The following is a 17,023-nucleotide window of genomic DNA, read 5'->3' as shown; positions in this document are numbered from 1 at the left end:
TCCGGCTCCCCAAAGCACAGGGACGAGGTGAGGGCCTTAGACCATGCCTGGGCCATGTTGTTTCTTCCTCCTGGTTGTGTGGCATTTTGTTGACCTGGCTACCCCCACTTGGGATAGGTTTTCCACACAAAAGCATATTGTTTGTCGGAAGCCGTTTGGGCCCCAGGGGGTCTCTGGGCTGTGTTCGTTGGGGTTGAACTCCTGCTAGCAAAACCGCCGGGTTGAGGGAAGGGCTCAGACTGTGCCTGGGCCCTGTGGTCTCTGCCAGTTCAGTGCATGGCATTTCCTTCACCTTGCCGCAGGCACTGGGAAGCATGTCTGCACGTGGAGAAGGACTTCCTCGTGGGAAGCCCGTTTCTGTCAAAGGGTCCCAGTGCTGTGCTCCTCTCTTTTCTCTCCTGCTGCCAGAAGCCCAGGGAGGAGGGGAGGGCTTAGAACATGGCTGGGCACTGGGGTTTCTTCCAGAGAAGGGGATGGCATTTGCTTTCCCTTGCCACCACCCCTTAGGATAGGGTCTGCACCTCAGGAAAGCTGTTTCCGTGGGAAGCCGGCTTTCTGCCCAACGGGCCTCAGGGCCGTGGGCCTCGGGGATCCCTCCGGCTCCCCACAGAACAGGGACGAGGTGAGGGGCTTTGATCGTGCCTGGGCAATGTTGTTTCTTACACCTGGGTGTGTGGCATTTCGTTGACCTGGCTACCCCCACTTGGGATAGGTTTTCCAGTCAAGCACCTCTTGTTCGTCGGAAGCCGTTTTTGCCTCAGGGTCTCCGGGCTGTGTTCGTTGGGGTTGAACTCCTGCTAGCAAAACCGCCGGGATGAGTGAAGGGTTCAGACTGTGCCTGGGCCCTGTGGTCTCTTCCAGGTCATTGTATGGCGTTTCCTTCCCCTTGCCACAGGCACCTGGGAGCATGTCTGCACGTGGAGAAAGACTTTCCCGTGGGAAGCCGGTTTTTGTCAAACGGGTCCCATTGCTCCGCTCCTCTCTTTTCACTCCTGCTGCCAGAAGCCCAGGGAGGATGGGAGGGCTTAGAACATGGCTGGGCACTGGGGTTTCTTCCAGAGAAGTGGAGGGCATTTGCATTACCTTGCCACAACCACTTGGGATAGGGTGTGCACCTCAGGAGAACTGTTTCCGTGGGAAGCTAGCTTTTTGCAAAGGGGTCTCAGGGCCATGGGCCTCGGCTGTCCCTCCGGCTCCCCAAAGCACAGGGACGAGGTGAGGGGCTTAGACCATGCCTGGGCAATGTTGTTTCTTACACCTGGGTGTGTGGCATTTTGTTGACCAGGCTACCCCCACTTGGGATAGGTTTTCCACAGCAAGCACCTCTTGTTCGTCGGAAGCCGTTTTTGCCTCAGGGTCTCCGGGCTGTGTTCGTTGGGATTGAACTCCTGCTAGCAAAACCGCCGGGATGAGGGATGGGGTCAGACTGTGCCTGGGCCCTGTGGTCTCTTCCAGGTCAGTGTATGGCATTTCCTTCCCCTTGCCACAGGCACCTGGGAGCATGTCTGTATGTGGAGAAAGACTTTCCCGTCGGAAGCCGGTTTTTGTCAAACGGGTCCCAGTGCTCTGCTCCTCTCTTTTCACTCCTGCTGCCAGAAGCCCAGGGAGGATGGGAGGGCTTAGAACATAGCTGGGCACTGTGGTTTCTTCCAGAGAAGTGGAGGGCATTTGCTTTACCTTGCCACAACCACTTGGGATAGGGTGTGCACCTCAGGAAAACTCTTTCTGTGGGAAGCCGGCTTTTTACAAAGGGGTCTCAGGGCCGTGGGCCTCGGGTGTCCCTCCGGCTCCTCAAAGCACAGGGATGAGGTGAGGGGCTTAGACGATGCCTGGGCAATGTTGTTTCTTACACCTGGGTGTTTGGCATTTTGTTGACCTGGCTACCCCACTTGGGATAGGTTTTCCACAGCAAGAACGTATTGTTCGTCGGAAGCCGTTTTTGCCCCAGGGGTCTCCGGGCTGTGTTCGTTGGGGTTGACCTCCTACTCTCAAAACCGCCGGGATGAGGGAAGGGTTCAGACTGGTCCTGGGCCCTGTGGTCTCTTCCATGTCAGTGTATGGCATTTCCTTCCCCTTGCCACAGGCACCTGGGAGCATTTCTGCACGTGGAGAAAGACTTTCCCGTGGGAAGCCGGTTTTTGTCAAACGGGTCACAGTGCTCTTCTCCTCTCTTTTCACTCCTGCTGCCAGAAGCCCAGGGAGGATGGGAGGGCTTAGAACATGGCTGGGCACTGTGGTTTCTTCCAGAGAAGTGGAGGGCATTTGCATTACCTTGCAACAACCTCTTGGGATAGGGTCTGCACCTCAGGAAAACTGTTTCGGTGGGAAGCCGGCTTTTTGCAAAGGGGTCTCAGGGCCGTGGGCCTCGGGTGTCCCTCCGGCTCCCCAAAGCACAGGGACGAGGTGAGGGGCTTAGACCGTGCCTGGGCAATGTTGTTTCTTACACCTGGGTGTGTGGCATTTTGTTGACCTGGCTACCCCACTTGGGATAGGTTTTCCACAGCAAGCACCTCTTGTTCGTCGGAAGCCGTTTTTGCCCCAGGGGTCTCCGGGCTGTGTTCGTTGGGGTTGAACTCCTGCTATCAAAACCGTCGGGATGAGGGAAGGGTTCAGACTGTGCCTGGGCCCTGTGGTCTCTTCCAGGTCAGTGTATGGCATTTCCTTCCCCTTGCCACAGGCACCTGGGAGCATGTCTGCACGTGGAGAAAGACTTTCCCTTGGGAAGCCAGTTTTTGTCAAACGGGTCCCAGTGCCCTGCTCCTCTCTTTTCACTCCTGCTGCCTGAAGCCCAGGGAGGATGGGAGGGCTTAGAACATGGCTGGGCACTGGGGTTTCTGCCAGAGAAGTGGAGGGCATTTGCATTACCTTGCCACAACCACTTGGGGTAGGGTGGGCACCTCAGGAAAAGTGTTTCCGTGGGAAGCCGGCTTTTTGCAAAGGGGTCTCAGGGCCGTGGGCCTCGGGTGTCCCTCCGGCTCCCCAAAGCACAGGGACGAGGTGAGGGGCTTAGACCGTGCCTGGGCAATGTTGTTTCTTACACCTGGGTGTGTGGCATTTCGTTGACCTGGCTACCCCCACTTGGGATAGGTTTTCCACAGCAAGCACCTCTTGTTCGTCAGAAGCCGTTTTTGCCTCAGGGTCTCCGGGCTGTGTTCGTTGGGTTTGAACTCCTGCTAGCAAAACCGCCGGGATGAGGAAAGGGCTCAGACTGTGCCTGGGCCGTGTGGTCTCTTCCAGGTCAGTGTATGGCATTTCCTTCCCCTTGCCACAGGCATCTGGGAGCATGTCTGCACGTGGAGAAAGTCTTTCCCGTAGGAAGCCGGTTTTTGTCAAACGGGTCCCAGTGCTCTGCTCCTCTCTTTTCACTCCTGCTGCCAGAAGCCCAGGGAGGATGGGAGGGCTTAGAACATGGCTGGGCACTGTGGTTTCTTCCAGAGAAGTGGAGGGCATTTGCATTACCTTGCCACAACCACTTGGGATAGGGTCTGCACCTCAGGAAAACTGTTTCCGTGGGAAGCCGGCTTTTTGCAAAGGGGTCTCAGGCCCGTGGGCCTCGGGTGTCCCTCCGGCTCCCCAAAGCACAGGGACGAGGTGAGGTGCTTAGAACATGCCTGGGCAATGTTGTTTCTTACACCTGGGTGTGTTGCATTTTGTTTACCTGGCTACCCCATATTTGGGATAGGTTTTCCACAGCAAGAGCATACTGCTCATCGGAAGCCGTTTTTGCCCCAGGGGTCTCCGGGCTGTGTTCGTTGGGGTTGACTCCTGCTAGCAAAACCGCCGGGATGAGGGAAGGGCTCAGACTGTGCCTGGGCCCTGTGGTCTCTTACAGGTCAGTGTATGGCATTTCCTTTACCTTGCGACAAGCACTTGGGAGCATGTCTGCACGTGGAGAAAGACTTTTCCGTGGGAAGCCGGTTTTTGTCAAACGGGTCCCAGTGCTGTGCTCCTCTCTTTTCCCTCCTGCTGACAGAAGCCCAGTGAGGATGGGAGAGCTTAGAACATGGCTGGGCACAGTGGTTTCTTCCAGAGAAGTGGATGGCTTTTGCTTTACGTTGCCACAACCACTTGGGAGAGGGTCTGTACCTCAGGAAAGCTGTTTCCGTGGGAAGCCGGCTTTTGGCCAAACTTGTCTCAGAGCCGTGGAACTCGGGTGTCCCTCCGGCTCTCCAAACCACAGGGACGCGTTGAGATGCTTAAACCATGCCTGGGAAATGTTTTTTCTTACACTTGGGTGTGTTCCATTTTGTTTACCTGGCTACCCCCACTTGGGATAGGTTTTCCACAGCAAGAGCATATTGCTTGTCGGAAGCCGTTTGGGCCCCAGGGGGTCTCCGTGCTGGGTTCGTTGGGGTTGAACTCCTGCTAGCAAAACCGCCGGGATGAGGGAAGAGCTCAGACGGTGCCTGGGTACTGTGGTCTCTTACCCGACCCGTACCCTAACTGGAACCCAAACCCTATACCCTGACCCAGACCCTTCGCCTGATCCTGACCATTACCCTGACCCTAACCCTAACCCTAACCCTAACCAGAACCCTAGGCCTAACCCGAACCCTAACACTAATCCTAACCCTAACCCGAAACCTAACCCTAACCCTAACCCTAACCGTACCACAAAAACTAACCCTAACCCTAAACCTAACCCTAAGCGTAATGTGAACCCTAACCCTAACCCTAACCCTAAACCAAACCCTTACCCTAACCCTTACCCTAACCCTAACGCTAACCCGAAACCTAACCATAAACCTAACCCTAACCTTAACCCGAAACCGAACCCTAACCCGAACCCTAACCCTATACCGAATCCTAACCCGAACCCTAACCCTAACCCTAACCCTAACCCCTAACCTGACCCCAAACTCGATCCCCTAACCCTAACCCTAACCCTAAACCTAACCCTAACCCGAACCCTAACCCGAACACCAATTCTAACCCTAACCCTCACCCTAACCCTAACCCTAACCCTCAGCCTAACCCGAACCCTAACCCTAACCATAACCCTAACTCTAAACCTCAGCCTACCCTAACCCTACCCGAACCCTAACCCTAAAACATACCCTAACCGTAAACCTAACCCTAAACTGAAGCCGAACACTAACCCTAACCCTACCCGAACCCTAACCCTAAACCAAACCCTAAACCTAACCCTAACCCTACCCGAACCCTAACCCTAAACCAAACCCTAACCCTAAACCTAACCCGAACCCTAACCCTAACCCTCACCCGAATACTACCCCAAACCCTAACCCTAACCCTTACACGAACACTAAACCTAACCCTAACCCTAACCATAACGTGAACCCTAACCCTAACCCTAACCCTAACCCGAACCCGAACCCTCACCCTAACCCGAACTCTAACCCTAACCATAACCCCAACCCAAAACCTAACCCTAACAGTAACCCTAACCCGAAACCTAACCCTAACCCGAACACTAACCCTAACCCTAATCCTCAGCCTAACCCGAACCCGAACCCTAATGCTAACCCTACCTGAACCCTAATCCTAAACCAAACCCTAACCCTAAACCTAACCCTAACCCTAACCCGAACCGTAACCATAACTCTAACCCTAACCTTAACCCGAAACCGAACGCTAACCGAAACCTGACCCGAACCAGAACACTAAACCTGACGCGAATTTGAACCCAAAACCTAACCCGAACCCAAACCCCGAACCCGAACCCCTAACCCTAACCCTAACCCTACAAGAACACTAACCCTAACCCTAAAACTAACCCGAACCCTGGCCCTAACTCAAACCCTAACCCGAACCCTAACCCTAACCCTAACTCAAACCCTAACCCGAACCCTAACCCTAACCCGAACCCGAACCCTTCCCTAACCCTAACCCATACCCGAACCCTAACCCTAACCCTACCCGAACCCTAACCCTAACCCAAACCCTAACCCTAACCCGAACCCTAACCGTAACCCTAACCCTAACCCGTACCCTCACCCTAACCCTAATCCCTAAACACTGACCTTGACCCTAACCCTAACCCTGACACTGACCCTGACCCTAACCCTAACCCGAACCCTGACCGGAACCTGAAGCCTAACCCTGACGCGAACCTGAACCCGAACCCAAACCCCGAACCTGAACCCGAAACCAAACCCCTAACCCTAAGCCTAACCCTAACCCGAACCCTTACATGAACCCAAACCCTAATGCGAACCCTCACCCGAACGCTAACCCGAACCCTATCCCTAAACCGAACCCGAACCTGACCCGAACCCTAATCACGAAACCTAACCCTGACCCTGACCATGACCCTGACCCTAACCCTCACCCTAAACCCTCAAACCTGACCCTGAACCTAACCTTAAACCTGACCCTGACCCTGACCCTAAACCCTAAACCCTGACACTGACCCTGACCCTCACCCTAACCCGAACCCTGACCCGAACCTGAACACTAACCCTGACGCGAACATCAACCCGAAACCTAACCCGAACCCTAACCCGAACCCTAACCCTAACCCTAACCCTCACCCGAACCCTAACACGAACGCTAACCCTAACCCTGACTCTAACACTAACATTAAACTTAACCCTAACCCGAATCTGAGCCCTAACTCTAACCCTAACCCTATCCGAACCCTAACCCTAACCCAAACCCTAACCGTAACCCTAACCCGAACACTAACCCTAATCCTAACCCTAACCCTAACCCTAACCCTAACCCTAACCCTAACCGTAACCCTAACCCGAACACTAACCCTAATCCTAACCCTAACCCTAAACCTAACCCTAACCCTAACCCTAACCCTAACCCGAACACTAACCCTAACCCTAACCCTAACCCTAACCCTAACCGTAACCCTAACCCTAACCCTAACCATAACCCTAACCATAATCGGAACCCGAACACTAACCCTAACCCTAACCCTAACCCTAACCCTAACCCTAAAACTAACCCGACCCTAACCCTAACCCTAACCCGAACCCTAACCATAACCCGTACCGTAACCCGAACCCGAACCCGAACCCTTACCCGAAACCTAACCCTAAGCCGAACCCTAACCCGAACACTAACCCTAACCCCATCCCTAACCCGAACCGGAACCCGACGCGAACTGTCAACCGAACACGAACCCTAACCCTGACACTGACCCTGACCCTGATCCTGACCATGACCCTGACCCTAATCCTAACCCTAAACCCTAATACCTGACCCTGACCCCAAACCTAACCCTGACCCTGACCCTGACTCTAAACCCTAAACCCTGACCCTGACGCTGACCCTACCCTAACCTGAACCCTGACCGGAACCCGAACCATAACCCTGACATGAATCTGAACCCGAACCCTAACCCTAACCCGAACCCGAATCAATAACAAGAACTCAAACCCGAACCCCTAACCCGAACCCTAACCCTAACCCGAACCCTAGCCCTAACCCGAACCCTAACCCTAACCCTAAAACAAACCCTAACCGTAAACCTAACCCTAACCTGAAGCCGAACCCTAACCCTAACCCTACCCGAACCCTAACCCTAAACCAAACCCTAAACCTAACCCTAACCCTAACCCTAACCCTAACCCTAACCCCAACCCGAAACCTAACCCTAACAGTAACCCTAACCCGAACCCTAACCCTAACCCTAAAACAAACCCTAACCGTAAACCTAACCCTAACCTGAAGCCGAACCCTAACCTTAACCCTACCCGAACCCTAACCCTAAACCAAACCCTAAACCTAACCCTAACCCTAACCCTAACCCTAACCCTAACCCCAACCCGAAACCTAACCCTAACAGTAACCCTAACCCGAAACCTAACCCTAACCCAAACACTAACCCTAACCCTAATCTTAAGCCTAACCCGAACCCGAACCCTAACGCTAACCCTACCTGAACCCTAATCCTAAACCAAACCCTAACCCTAAACCTAACCCTAACCCTAACCCGAACCGTAACCATAACCCTAACCCTAACCTTAACCCGAAACCGAACACTAACCGAAACCTGACCCGAACCAGAACACTAAACCTGACGCGAATTTGAACCCAAAACCTAACCCGAACCCGAACCCCGAACCCGAACCCCTAACCCTAACCCTAACCCTAACCCTACAAGAACCCTAACCCTAACCCTAAAACTAACCCGAACCCTGGCCCTAACTCAAACCCTAACCCGAACCCTAACCCTAACCCTAACCCTAACTCAAACCCTACCCCGAACCCTAACCCTAACCCGAACCCGAACCCTTCCCTAACCCTAACCCATACCCGAACCCTAACCCTAACCCTCCCCGAAACCAAACCCCTAACCCTAAGCCTAACCCTAACCCGAACCCTTACATGAACCCAAACCCTAATGCGAACCCTCACCCGAACCCTAACCCGAACCCTATCCCTAAACCGAACCCGAACCTGACCAGAACCCTAATCACGAAACCTAACCCTGACCCTGACCATGACCCTGACCCTAACCCTCACCCTAAACACTTAAACCTGACCCTGAACCTAACCTTAAACCTGACCCTGACCCTGACCCTAAACCCTAAACCCTGACACTGACCCTGACCCTCACCCTAACACGAACCTGACCCGAACCTGAACACTAACCCTGACGCGAACATCAACCCGAAACCTAACCCGAATCCTAACCCGAACCCTAACCCTAACCCTAAACCTAACCCTAACCCGAACCCTAACCCTAACCATAATCGGAACCCGAACCCTAACCCTAACCCGAACCCTAACCCTAACCCTAACGCGAACCCGAACCCGAATCCAAACCCTAACCCTAACCCGAACCCTAACCCGAACTCTAACCCTAACCCTAACCCTAACCCTAAACCTAAACTACCCTAACCCTAACCCGAACCCTAACCCTAACCCTAACCGTAAACCTAACCCATACGCTAACCCTAACCCGAATCGTAACCCTAACCCTAACCGTAAACCTAACCCTAACCCTAACCATAACCCGAACCCGAAACTTAACCCTAACCCGAACCCTAACCCTAACCCGACCCTAACCATAACCCTATCCCTAACCGGAAACCTAACCCTAACCCTAACCCGAACCCGAAACCGAACCCTAACCCTAACACTATCCCTAACCGGAAACCTAACCCTAACCCTAACCCGAACCCTAACCCTAACCCTAACCCTAACCCTAACCCTAATCCGAACACTAACCCTAAACCTAACCCTAACCCTAACTCTAACCCTAACCCGAACCCGAAGCCAAACACTAACCATAACCCAAACGATACCCAAACCCGAACCCTAAACCAAAACCGATCCCGCAACCTAACCCTAACCCGAAACCTAACCCTAACCCTAACCCTAACCCTATCCCTAACCGGAAACCTAACCCTAACCCTAACCCTAACCCTAACCCTGACCCTGACCCTAAACCCTAAACCCTGACACTGACCCTGACCCTCACCCTAACACGAACCTGACCCGAACCTGAACACTAACCCTGACGCGAACATCAACCCGAAACCTAACCCGAATCCTAACCCGAACCCTAACCCTAACCCTAAACCTAACCCTAACCCGAACCCTAACCCTAACCATAATCGGAACCCGAACCCTAACCCTAACCCGAACCCTAACCCTAACCCTAACGCGAACCCGAACCCGAATCCAAACCCTAACCCTAACCCGAACCCTAACCCGAACTCTAACCCTAACCCTAACCCTAACCCTAAACCTAAACTACCCTAACCCTAACCCGAACCCTAACCCTAACCCTAACCGTAAACCTAACCCATACGCTAACCCTAACCCGAATCGTAACCATAACCCTAACCGTAACCCTAACCCTAACCCTAACCATAACCCGAACCCGAAACTTAACCCTAACCCGAACCCTAACCCTAACCCGACCCTAACCATAACCCTATCCCTAACCAGAAACCTAACCCTAACCCTAACCCGAACCCGAAACCGAACCCTAACCCTAACACTATCCCTAACCGGAAACCTAACCCTAACCCTAACCCGAACCCTAACCCTAACCCTAACCCTAACCCTAATCCGAACACTAACCCTAAACCTAACCCTAACCCTAACTCTAACCCTAACCCGAACCCGAAGCCAAACACTAACCATAACCCAAACGATACCCAAACCCGAACCCTAAACCAAAACCGATCCCGCAACCTAACCCTAACCCGAAACCTAACCCTAACCCTAACCCTAACCCTATCCCTAACCGGAAACCTAACCCTAACCCTAACCCGAACCCTAACCCTAAACCTAACCCAAAACCGAACCCGAACCCTAACCCTAACTGTAACCCTAACCCGAACACTAAACCTAACCCGACCCTAACCCTATCCCTATCCCTAACCTGAAACCTAACCCGAACCCGAACCCAAAATCTAACCCTAACCCGAACGCTAACCCAAACCCGAACCCTAACCCACATCCTAACCCTAAACCTAACCCAAAACCGAACCCGAACCCTAACCCTAACCGTAACCCTAAGCCGAACACTAAACCTAACCCGACCCTAACCCTAACCCTATCCCTAACCTGAAACCTAACCCTAACCCTAACCCGAACCCGAACACTAACCCTAACCCTAAAACATAACCCGAACCCTAACCCTAACCCGAACCCTAACCCTCACCCTAACCCTAATGAGAACCCGAACCTGAATCCAAACCCTAACCCTAACCCAAACCCTAACCCGAACCCTAACCCTAAGCCTAACCCGAACCCTAACCCGAACCCGAACCCGAACCGTAACCCTAACCCTAACCCTAACCCTAACCTGAACCCTAACCCTAACCCTAATTCTTACCCTAAGCCTAACCCGAACCCGAACCCTAACCCTACCCGTAACCCTAACCCGAACACTAAACCTAACCTGACCCTAACCCTAACCCTATCCCTAACCTGAAACCTAACCCTAACCCTAACCCTAACCCGAACCCGAACCCTAACCCTAACCCTAACCCTAACACGAACCCTAACCCTAACCCTAACCCGAACCCTAACCCGAAACCGAACCCGAACGCTAACCCTAACCCTAACCCTAACCAGAACCCTAACCCTAACCCTAACCCTTACTCTAACCCTAACCCGAACCCGACCACTAACCCGAAACCGAACCCGAACCCTAACCCTAACCCGAACCCTATCCTAACCCGAAACCTAACCCGAACCCTAACCCGAACCCGAACCCTAACCCGAAAACGAACCCTAACCCGAACCCTAACCCTAACCGTAACCCTAACCCTAACCCGAACACTCACCCTAACCTGGCCCAAACCCTAACCCTATCCCTAACCTGAAACCTTACCCGAACCCTAACCCGAAACCGAACCCGAACCCTAACCCTAACCCGAACCCTAACCCTAACCCGAACCCTAACACGAACCCTAACCCTAACCCGAACCCGAACCCTAACCCGAAACCGAACCCGAACCCTAACCCTAACCCTACAAGAACCCTAACCCTAACCCTAAAACTAACCCGAAACCTGGCCCTACCTCAAACCCTAACCCGAACCCTAACCCTAACCCTAACGCAAACCCTAACCCGAACCCTAACCCTAACCCGAACCCGAACCCTTCCCTAACCCTAACCCATACCCGAACCCTAACCCTAACCCTACCCGAACCCTAACCCTAACCCAAACCCTAACCCTAACCCGAACCCTAACCGTAACCCTAACCCTAACCCGTACCCTCACCCTAACCCTAATCCCTAAACACTGACCTTGACCCTAACCCTAACCCTGACACTGACCCTGACCCTAACCCTAACCCGAACCGTGACCGGAACCTGAAGCCTAACCCTGACGCGAACCTGACCCCGAACCCAAACCCCGAACCTGAACCCGAAACCAAACCCCTAACCCTAAGCCTAACCCTAACCCGAACCCTTACATGAACCCAAACCCTAATGCGAACCCTCACCCGAACCCTAACCCGAACCCTATCCCTAAACCGAACCCGAACCTGACCAGAACCCTAATCACGAAACCTAACCCTGACCCTGACCATGACCCTGACCCTAACCCTCACCCTAAACCCTCAAACCTGACCCTGAACCTAACCTTAAACCTGACCCTGACCCTGACCCTAAACCCTAAACCCTGACACTGACCCTGACCCTCACCCTAACCCGAACCCTGACCCGAACCTGAACACTAACCCTGACGCGAACATCAACCCGAAACCTAACCCGAACCCTAACCCGAACCCTAACCCTCACCCTAACCCGAACCCTAACCCTAACCCTCACCCGAACCCTAACACGAACGCTAACCCTAACCCTGACTCTAACACTAACATTAAACTTAACCCTAACCCGAATCTGAGCCCTAACTCTAACCCTAACCCTATCCGAACCCTAACCCTAACCCAAACCCTAACCGTAACCCTAACCCGAACACTAACCCTAATCCTAACCCTAACCCTAAACCTAACCCTAACCCTAACCCTATCCGAACCCTAACCCTAACCCAAACCCTAACCGTAACCCTAACCCTAACCCGAACACTAACCCTAACCCTAACCCTAACCCTAACCCTAACCCTAAAACTAACCCGACCCTAACCCTAACCCTAACCCGAACCCTAACCATAACCCGTACCGTAACCCGAACCCGAACCCGAACCCTTACCCGAAACCTAACCCTAAGCCGAACCCTAACCCGAACACTAACCCTAACCCCATCCCTAACCCGAACCGGAACCCGACGCGAACTGTCAACCGAACACGAACCCTAACCCTGACACTGACCCTGACCCTGATCCTGACCATGACCCTGACCCTAATCCTAACCCTAAACCCTAATACCTGACCCTGACCCCAAACCTAACCCTGACCCTGACCCTGACTCTAAACCCTAAAACCTGACCCTGACCCTGACCCTACCCTAACCCGAACCCTGACCGGAACCCGAACCCTAACCCTGACATGAATCTGAACCCGAACCCTAACCCTAACCCGAACCCGAATCAATAACAAGAACTCAAACCCGAACCCCTAACCCGAACCCTAACCCTAACCCGAACCCTAGCCCTAACCCGAACCCTAACCCTAACCCTAAAACAAACCCTAACCGTAAACCTAACCCTAACCTGAAGCCGAACCCTAACCCTAACCCTACCCGAACCCTAACCCTAAACCAAACCCTAAACCTAACCCTAACCCTAACCCTAACCCTAACCCTAACCCCAACCCGAAACCTAACCCTAACAGTAACCCTAACCCGAAACCTAACCCTAACCCGAACACTAACCCTAACCCTAATCCTCAGCCTAACCCGAACCCGAACCCTAACGCTAACCCTACCTGAACCCTAATCCTAAACCAAACCCTAACCCTAAACCTAACCCTAACCCTAACCCGAACCGTAACCATAACCCTAACCCTAACATTAACCCGAAACCGAACGCTAACCGAAACCTGACCCGAACCAGAACACTAAACCTGACGCGAATTTGAACCCAAAACCTAACCCGAACCCGAACCCCGAACCCGAACCCCTAACCCTAACCCTAACCCTAACCCTACAAGAACCCTAACCCTAACCCTAAAACTAACCCGAACCCTGGCCCTAACTCAAACCCTAACCCGAACCCTAACCCTAACCCTAACTCAAACCCTAACCCGAACCCTAACCCTAACCCGAACCCGAACCCTTCCCTAACCCTAACCCATACCCGAACCCTAACCCTAACCCTACCCGAACCCTAACCCTAACCCAAACCCTAACCCTAACCCGAACCCTAACTGTAACCCTAACCCTAACCCGTACCCTCACCCTAACCCTAATCCCTAAACACTGACCTTGACCCTAACCCTAACCCTGACACTGACCCTGACCCTAACCCTAACCCGAACCCTGACCGGAACCTGAAGCCTAACCCTGACGCGAACCTGAACCCGAAACCAAACCCCTAACCCTAAGCCTAACCCTAACCCGAACCCTTACATGAACCCAAACCCTAATGCGAACCCTCACCCGAACCCTAACCCGAACCCTATCCCTAAACCGAACCCGAACCTGACCCGAACCCTAATCACGAAACCTAACCCTGACCCTGACCATGACCCTGACCCTAACCCTCACCCTAAACCCTCAAACCTGACCCTGAACCTAACCTTAAACCTGACCCTGACCCTGACCCTAAACCCTAAACCCTGACACTGACCCTGACCCTCACCCTAACCCGAACCCTGACCCGAATCTGAACACTAACCCTGACGCGAACATCAACCCGAAACCTAACCCGAACCCTAACCCGAACCCTAACCCGAACCCTAACCCTAACCCTCACCCGAACCCTAACACGAACGCTAACCCTAACCCTGACTCTAACACTAACATTAAACTTAACCCTAACCCGAATCTGAGCCCTAACTCTAACCCTAACCCTATCCGAACCCTAACCCTAACCCAAACCCTAACCGTAACCCTAACCCGAACACTAACCCTAATCCTAACCCGAACCCGAACCCTAACCCTAACCCTAACCCTTACCCTAACCCTAACCCGAACCCGAACCCGACCCCTAACCCGAAACCGAACCCGAACACTAACCCTAACCCTAACCCTAACCCTAACCCTAAACATCAGCCTAACCCTAACCCTACCCGAACCCTAACCCTAAAACATACCCTAACCGTAAACCTAACCCTAACCTGAAGCCGAAAACTAACCCTAACCCTACCCGAACCCTAACCCTAAACCAAACCCTAAACCTAACCCTAACCCTACCCGAACCCTAACCCTAAACCAAATCCTAACCCTAAACCTAACCCGAACCCTAACCCTAACCCTCACCCGAATCCTACCCCAAACCCTAACCCTAACCCTAACCCTAACATGAACAGAAACCCGAAACCTAACCCTAACCCTAACACGAACACGAACACTAAACCTAACCCTAACCGTAACCATAACGTGAACCCTAACCCTAACCCTAACCCTAACCCGAACCCGAACCCGAACCCTAACCCGAACCCTCACCCTAACCCGAACTCTAACCCTAACCATAACCCCAACCCAAAACCTAACCCTAACAGTAACCCTAACCCGAAACCTAACCCTAACCCGAACACTAACCCTAACCCTAATCCTCAGCCTAACCTGAACCCGAACCCTAACGCTAACCCTACCTGAACCCTAATCCTAAACCAAACCCTAACCCTAAACCTAACCCTAACCCTAACCCGAACCGTAACCATAACCCTAACCCTAACCTTAACCCGAAACCGAACGCTAACCGAAACCTGACCCAAACCAGAACACTAAACCTGACGCGAATTTGAACCCAAAACCTAACCCGAACCCAAACCCCGAACCCGAACCCCTAACCCTAACCCTAACCCTAACCCTACAAGAACCCTAACCCTAACCCTAAAACTAACCCGAACCCTGGCCCTAACTCAAACCCTAACCCGAACCCTAACCCTAACCCTAACTCAAACCCTAACCCGAACCCTAACCCTAACCCGAACCCGAACCCTTCCCTAACCCTAACCCATACCCGAACCCTAACCCTAACCCTACCCGAACCCTAACCCTAACCCAAACCCTAACCCTAACCCGAACCCTAACTGTAACCCTAACCCTAACCCGTACCCTCACCCTAACCCTAATCCCTAAACACTGACCTTGACCCTAACCCTAACCCTGACACTGACCCTGACCCTAACCCTAACCCGAACCCTGACCGGAACCTGAAGCCTAACCCTGACGCGAACCTGAACCCGAACCCAAACCCCGAACCTGAACCCGAAACCAAACCCCTAACCCTAAGCCTAACCCTAACCCGAACCCTTACATGAACCCAAACCCTAATGCGAACCCTCACCCGAACCCTAACCCGAACCCTATCCCTAAACCGAACCCGAACCTGACCCGAACCCTAATCACGAAACCTAACCCTGACCCTGACCATGACCCTGACCCTAACCCTCACCCTAAACCCTCAAACCTGACCCTGAACCTAACCTTAAACCTGACCCTGACCCTGACCCTAAACCCTAAACCCTGACACTGACCCTGACCCTCACCCTAACCCGAACCCTGACCCGAACCTGAACACTAACCCTGACGCGAACATCAACCCGAAACCTAACCCGAACCCTAACCCGAACCCTAACCCGAACCCTAACCCTAACCCTCACCCGAACCCTAACACGAACGCTAACCCTAACCCTGACTCTAACACTAACATTAAACTTAACCCTAACCCGAATCTGAGCCCTAACTCTAATCCTAACCCTATCCGAACCCTAACCCTAACCCAAACCCTAACCGTAACCCTAACCCGAACACTAACCCTAATACTAACCCTAACCCTAAACCTAACCCTAACCCTAACCCTATCCGAACCCTAACCCTAACCCAAACCCTAACTGTAACCCTAACCCTAACCCGAACACTAACGCTAACCCTAACCCTAACCCTAACCCTAACCCTAACCGTAACCCTAACACTAACCCTAACCCTAACCCTAACCATAATCGGAACCCGAACAATAACCCTAACCCGAACCCTAACCCTAACCCTAACGCGAACCTGAACCCGAATCCAAAACCTAACCCTAACCCGAACCCTAACCCGAACTCTAACCCTAACCCTAACCCTAACCCTAACCTAACCCTAACCCTAACCCGAACCCTAACCCTAACCCTAACCGAAACCCTAACCCGAACGCTAACCCTAAACCGAATCGTAACCCTAACCCTAACCGTAACCCTAACCCTAACCCTAAACATAACCCGAACCCGAACCCGAAACCTAAACCTAACCCTAACCCTAACCCTAACCCTAACCCTAACCCTAAACCAAACCCTAACCCTAAGCCTAACCCTAACCCTAACCCTAACCCTAACTCAAACCCTAACCCGAACCCTAACCCTAACCCTAACCCTAACCCTAACTTAACCCTAACCCGAACCCTAACCCTAACCCTAACCCTAACCCGTACCCTAACCCGAACCCGAACCCTTACCTGAAACCTAACCCTAAACTGAACCGTAACCCTAACCCGAACCCTAGTCCTAAATCGAACGCTAACCCTAACCTG

Source organism: Ursus americanus, chromosome 19 (assembly GCF_024610735.1).
Source record: "Ursus americanus isolate L20-20 chromosome 19, mUrsAme1.1.p, whole genome shotgun sequence".
In the NCBI taxonomy this organism is placed as follows: Eukaryota; Metazoa; Chordata; class Mammalia; order Carnivora; family Ursidae; genus Ursus; species Ursus americanus.
Note: the sequence above shows the minus strand (reverse complement) of the source record.